We start from the raw sequence: 6000 nt of genomic DNA on the forward strand, positions 1-6000 counted from the left end.
TAAATATACTATAATTACATATTAGATCTATAGTATATAAATACATATTTATATAAACATTATATTAATATTTTCTAATTATGGACCAACTTTGACATCAATAAAACTCTAGCTTTCTGTAGTTCTGTTCATATAAGATATTTTTAGGGGATCACACTTAATGATGCTCAGGGGCTTATTTCTGGAATCATTTCTAGTACTACTTGGCAAGTGAATTTCCAGGAATTGAACTAGGGTTGGACCTTGTTAAGGCAAGTGCTATGACCCCTATACTATTTCCTTGGCTCTGTATATTTTTCCTCCATACTTTTTCTATTATTATTTTTATTTCTTTATTTTGGGGCCATACGTGGTAGTGCTAGAAGGCTCTGGTACATGGAATCATGCATTGTGCAGTATGAAAATTATATTTTGCAGCATTAAAAGCATGTACTCTATCCCCTTGACCTATTCTTCTGTCCTCTCTTCCCTATCCTCTCCTCTCTGTCCTCTTTTCTTGTGGGAAAATATTCAGAACTTTTTCTAAATGAGCAATTTTCTGACGTTCAGTAATTTTAAATGTCTTTGCATTATTTGTGTCTGTGAGGGTCTCAGCTTGCAGCTTCACACAAGAAATCAGGCAGAGTCACTGGAGAAAACACATTTTCAGCCAGGAGTTGTTGAGCAGATTCTTGGATCTTACTGAGCAGCCAGGCTTCTTTTTTCTGCCTATTTCCCTGCCACTTTTATTAGCCAGAGTTTAACACAAATCACCTGTGGGCTCATGTTGACATAATTAAGTGGAATTGTGCTAATTAACTCAGAAAAGATAGAAGGAAAGAGTAAAGTGATTTTACATGTCTATGACAACAGTGTCCATCACCATTACCCAAACTTTTTATATTATTTGGTGTTGAATTTTTGTACAATTTCTTTTCTGCTGCTTCTTTGACTGGAAAGACTGTTGTATTTTATGTCTTTCTGTGTTTGACACATATGTGTCCTCAAGCAATATTTGTGCTTTTGTGCCCGACTTGTTATTTAATTTATCATGTTATTTTCAAGGTTTATCCATGTTGCACTATGTTGGGGACTGACTTGTTTGAGGCCATTTTGCTGTTCTTTCTGCCATATTCCAGCTTTTCACCTAAAAGCTATTTTGCAGTCTTGCTGTAAGTTTTTGAGCTATAGAGAAAGGAATGTGCAACTGTAGATATAATTAACTCTAGCCCGGAGGAGAGCAACACTGTTCGGTACTGTTATCAGAAACTAGGCCTCACTCCTTAAGACCACATTTCGGAGTGAACTAGGCTATTATCAATAAATGTATGCTACATTGTCTGTTCAAGATCACTGAGGCAAGCACATCTTGCACCAGCTCCTGATGGTCAAGCAATTAGGAATGCAGCTAGAAGGACACTAAAAATTTCCATGGAAACAGCACGTTCATCATAGCTTGAAGGTCATCCAGCCCCCCTAGCCCGCTGCCCACTTCCTTATTTAGAGAATGCCTAACTTTCTTTGTTCCTTGAAACCTGAAATATATTCTTGCCTTGTATGGGCCTTCGCGCCAAAAGTATGACTGACATCACCTTTGTACTGCCCCCTTCTCCTTCATTATATAAGAAGGAGCTGTAGCCCAATAAAGGTGCCCTTGAACAGTGAGACGCTGCCTTGGGTCTTTATTATTAACCTCTTTCAGATTTTTTACAGGTGTGGTTGCTCTTCTACTCAGCAAAATAGGAGTGCGGTTGTCTGAGAAGCCTTTCCAGCTAATTCCTGCTGGCCGGGTCCCCCCTGGGGGGGCTTCAGGACACCGCATTTTGGCGCCCAACGCTGGGCACGAAGATCACCGCCACACCCCGAACGACTACGGGTCGGCGAGTCCGGAGCTGTTTCATAAATCGCAGGAAATTACCCCATCCGGGTAAGCGTTGAAACGAGTTAGCCTTAATCAAAAATTTAAACTGCAGTTTTTTCAGTCGTTCTGATCACCGCCCCTGATTGGCTCTTGGGGCTTCGCCCGTTGGCTTCACTTCCATGGGTGTTTCGTTGAGTATTGAACTTAAATTCATTAAATATATACAGTCTGAGTTGAAAGCCAGACATATAGAGGTTACCAAAAAAGATATTTGTAATTTTTTAATGTTTGTTCATGATGTTTACCAGAAATCTAGTGTTCCTGGGCTCCCTCTCGCTCTGACTCTGTCTCTCAGTTTCCTTCCTCTTCTAACCCTTCATCTTTACTTCTGCCGCTGCACCCTCTGTGCAAAATCCTAAACAGCCCTTCACTTCCCTAGCTTCAGCTCCGTCCCTGTTTCACCACCCTCCCCTCCTTAGCCAGCAATTGCAACAATACAAAGCCTTTAATTGGAAAAGCCTCAAAGAGCCGTTTCAAGCCGTAACCTCCTATAGCCCCTTACACGCTCTCCTGCTTAGAATCTAAAAGCTGAACTCTTTGTCTCTTGGGAAGTTAACTTTTTTTTTCCGCTGCAAAGCCCTTGCAGATAGGCAGGAATCCTGATCTCTAAGCTCTTATAGCTGGCCTCGCCTCTTTTCATACCTTAAAGGTACAGCACACTTTCCAGGTCCCAGCTTGCCAACATGGCTCTTGCTGCCCTCTGTGCCTGGAAGTCGCTCCCCAGAGCCGGCATTCCAGCAGCTCCCCCACACCGGCAACAAACTGTTGCTGCTTTCTCCCTCCCCCCCCCCCTTTTTCTGACTTAAGCTCCCAACTCATCACAATTACATCCATGGTCTCTCACCTCTCTAACAAACTTGATATTGCTCTTAGCTCAAAAACCAGTGCTACCTTTCCTGTCTTTCTCCCTAATGGAGAAAGTCTTCCCACCCCCCCCTCCCCGCCTGCTCAGCAGCCTCCGCAGCTACCTTCTCAAACGCCTCCCACTGATCCCCCGCACCCCAGGGGAAAAATTCTAAATGCCCAAGACGCTCAGTCCCTAACCATGGCAGATTCCCTCCTCTCACCGCTCCCCCTCTTAAAGCTATAGATATGAAGCTACTTGGCCACATTAAAAATCTTAAACAAATCTTAAGCCTTCAAAAACAGGCTGCTTCTCTTAATTCACAAGTTTCTGCCCTTCAGGCGTTCCCCCCCCTCCTAAATCTATAGTTGTCTGTCCTCTGCCCACTGAATTCCACGGCCAAGCCCCCCCTCTTGAGAATTCAAAGAAACAAACTATAAAAGTAAGGCTAAGTGCCATAAAACAAAAACTGCTGCAATGCCTACAAAAAATTCTAAGGGCAAAGTGAGCAGGATAATTACAAAGTATCATCTGCTAAGCCATAAAACCTTGCAATATCTACACTTTGCTGTTAAAACTTCTGAGCCTAATGTACCTTTTACTCAGAACATTCTGCTCAAACCAGCCCTCAGCCTCCTTCAGCCTCTTTCCTGCCAGCCTTGGGAAACAGCCAGCTCAAGCCCTGCCACTCCCACTTTAAGCCTTCCAATTCACCTTGAAATACCCAATCTTTGTTATTCAAAAGAAATCTGAAAAGTAGCATCTCTTGCATATTCTCAAATCAATTAATAAAACCATGATCCCCATGGTGCTTTTGCAACCCAGACTCCCCTCTTCGGTTGCCATTCCCTCTAATTCCAATAAATTAGTAATTAATCTTAAAAGATTGCTTTTTTTTTTTCTTCTCTATATCATTACACCCTGCTGACTGTAAATAATTTGCCTCTAGCCTTCCTGCTGTTAACTGTGCTGGCCCCTCCCCGAGTTATCAGTGAAAAACTCTGCTTCACCTTGTCAGCCCTACACTTCGTCAAATATGTGTTATTAGGTTTAGTGCATTAAGTGGTGTAAAGTAATTATTAAAACATTAAAAAGCAACAAAAAAATAAAGGCAATAAATTTTTTTTTCATGCCTCTCAGAAAATTTTAAAGCAAGGTCATAATTCTGTCACTTTACAGATAACAAAATGTTGGTAAAAGAAAAACTTCTGGGGCCGGGAAGGTGGCGCTAGAGGTAAGGTGTCTGCCTTGCAAGCGCTAGCGTAGGATGGACCGAGGTTCGATCCCCCGGTGTCCCATATGGTCCGCCCAAGCCAGGGGCGATTTCTGAGCACATAGCCAGGAGTAACCCCTGAGCGTCAAATGGGTGTGGACCAAAAACCAAAAAAAAAAAAAAAAAAAAAAAAAAAAAAAAAAAAGAAAAACTTCTTTGTGTTTTAAAATCCAAACAAACACAAAAGTGTTAAATTTAAGTCTTATATTTCTATTAAAAGTTTTATTTTAATTTTTAAAGTATTTACAAAATTATGTGAAAAATAATGTGGTTAGCCTTTTTAAACAATATAGTTAATTTAATGCACAGTGAACACCTAGGTGTGCTTTATAGTACCCTTAGTTTTAACTTTGTGCTACAGCAATGGTTGTTCTTTATTTCTGCATTGAAAGAACTATTATTTTAAGTGCATTCAAAATATCAGCACATTATACAAATCTGTATATTTGTGTCGCAGTGAAAAAATAATATAAATGAAAAATATATTATATATAATTTTATAAGTAATATATAAAAGTAACTAAACTTTATAAGCAAATTAACTAGTATTAAATATAATTTTAGTCTTAAGTTCTAGGTGTGTAAATGCATCAGATGTCTTTAACTATATTTTATAATAATCTAAGCATTTAGTTAATTTAGTATATAATATTTTTTACAAATTATTCACTTAAAGTCTTCATAGTAAAAACAGTTGTTTGTTTTTTAAAAAATCAGTTTTTATACCTTTAATAATCATAGTTCATGCTATTGTGTTTAATCATAAAAATTTTAACACTTTATTGCAGCTGTCTTACTGTTCTACTGCAAAACCAATTTAAAGAAAACCTATTCATTTACAGCAAATCATTTCATACTTCCAAGTAAAGACTCCTTCTACAGTGCTCATTAACCATTTTACTTAATGTTTTAAACTTCAAATTAAAGTTGTTTTAAAAATGTTTTGTGTTAAATCTAAACCTTAAAATTTATTTTCAGCAAAGTTCCACTCCATCTACATTAAGTACTTCTCAACACTAAAAAAGTTTTTCTACAAAATTTTTTTTCTCTTCTTCTCACAAACATGTTAGCTAAATATTTAAAAGCGCTTGTCAATTTTTTATAAATAAGTCTTAAATCAATCCTTTTGTCTGTTTATGTGTCTGTTGTGATGAATAAAAGTGGCCACAAGTGTAAAATGTTGTGTTTAGTGTTGTTTTGTTTTGTCTGTTTATTTGTTATCTCTACATTTTATAATAATACAATTTTTAAAGCCTTATCCATTTTTTAAATTTCAATTAATTTTTCAACCTGGTTCAGTCTGGTCAGTTCACAGACTGGCATCTTACAACTAAAAATCATGTGTTAAAAATTATGTATTAAGCTAGCTTTGTCCTTCTAAGAACATGGCGGAGGGTGTGGAAAATGGCAAACCCCAGATTTCTCAATGGCCATCAGGGATAACTTTTCCCTGGAGAATTTCTGGACTTTGCAGTCACCTGGCTTTCCTGCTATGTGTAAGTTCAAGCCTATAGAATATGTATTTATGGCTAAAAAATAGCATCCAGCTTTAACATAATAACTAGAAGTTTAAGAAAAATCCTTTATATTCAGTTTAAAAAAATTTTTTTTAATTAGCAATTGTTAATTATAAATTTTCTTTTATGCCAAAGTCTAACAGAAGTCAAATAGCATTCCCGTAGTATTCAAAAATAACTAGTGTAATGTAAATTGCTAATGTTTTCTGCAAATTCTTAATTTTTATATGAAGTAACCATTTTGCCTTCTGCCAAGCTGTTTTCTTATAAACCTCCTGCTAGACGCCATTCCTGCAAACCTGTTTCTAACTGACTCCACCTTTAACAATGCTGAATTAGACACTCTGCCTAGCTGCCTTGAATGCCCACCGATGCCACCAACAACCTCCATCCTCTCTACCTCCATCCCTTGGCCAGTCTTGCAAGTCAACCTTTGTGCCCTAACCATAGGTGCAAGCCTATACTG

At 38.1% G+C, this 6000-nt stretch overlaps 1 non-coding gene across 1 annotated transcript; it reads left to right on the plus strand.

The window, feature by feature from the left end:
• The first annotated feature begins 4318 nt into the window (after positions 1-4318).
• On the plus strand, positions 4319-4448 carry LOC126012493 (small nucleolar RNA SNORA22). The gene has a single exon (XR_007496954.1). It is a non-coding gene; the product is annotated as a small nucleolar RNA SNORA22 (small nucleolar RNA).
• Positions 4449-6000: the final 1552 nt, after the last annotated feature.

The sequence above is a fragment of the Suncus etruscus genome, chromosome 6 (genome assembly GCF_024139225.1).
Source record: "Suncus etruscus isolate mSunEtr1 chromosome 6, mSunEtr1.pri.cur, whole genome shotgun sequence".
In the NCBI taxonomy this organism is placed as follows: Eukaryota; Metazoa; Chordata; class Mammalia; order Eulipotyphla; family Soricidae; genus Suncus; species Suncus etruscus.